General features: G+C 60.3%; 1 long non-coding RNA gene across 1 annotated transcript in view; it reads left to right on the top strand.

Moving 5' to 3' along the window:
* Positions 1–128: 128 nt before the first annotated feature.
* LOC120611423 (uncharacterized) overlaps positions 129–612 on the top strand; it is a 31,223-nt gene continuing 30,739 nt past the window's right edge. The window contains exon 1 of the long non-coding RNA XR_005655192.1: positions 129–609. This is a non-coding gene — a long non-coding RNA (uncharacterized LOC120611423). The remainder of the gene's footprint in view (positions 610–612) is intronic.

Raw genomic sequence — 612 nt, 5'->3', positions numbered from 1 at the left:
GCGGGGAGCCGAGCCCCGACCGGCCGCTCGCGACCGCGCCGCGCACGGCGGCCGAAGTTCGGCGGCGCGAGGCTGACTCTGCGTCCCCCGGCCGGGCACGGGGGGCCGGGCGACCGGGCGACCGACCGGGCGACCGACGGGGCTCTTTGTCCCGGGCCGGGAGTGCCGTTGGGCCGGTGGTGCGCTGGGCTGCGTACAACGAGGGCGAAGGCGACAGCCGGGACGAGCGGAGCAATGGCTCCCGGGTCCGCCCGGCGCTTCGCGGAGGTTCCGCCTCAGCCCGGGTCCCCGCAGCTGGACCCCCGGCCTGGGGACCCGGTGCTGAGACGTTCCACGAACCTCCTTCTGGACTTTTGACCATTTTTAAACATGCCTCAGGGCCCCAGAGGTTCGGAGAAGACACAACATGTTTCCTGAAGTGCAAATGAGGTCTAAAATTTTCCATACTTTTTGTCAAAATGTTTTTCTTCAGAGTCGCACGTATGGGTTTTATTAATAACTGAGCGCCTTACATTGAGCAGTAAGATTTCCTCTCATACAAAACACATGGCTGGAAGATGTATCATAGTTGATATATCGTCAAGTACATTTTGTTTTTATTATCAGGGAGTG

The sequence above is a fragment of the Pteropus medius genome, unplaced genomic scaffold (genome assembly GCF_902729225.1).
Source record: "Pteropus medius unplaced genomic scaffold, Ma_sr-lr_union100, whole genome shotgun sequence".
Lineage (NCBI taxonomy): Eukaryota > Metazoa > Chordata > Mammalia > Chiroptera > Pteropodidae > Pteropus > Pteropus medius.
Note: the sequence above shows the minus strand (reverse complement) of the source record. Positions and strands in the feature narration are given on the sequence as shown.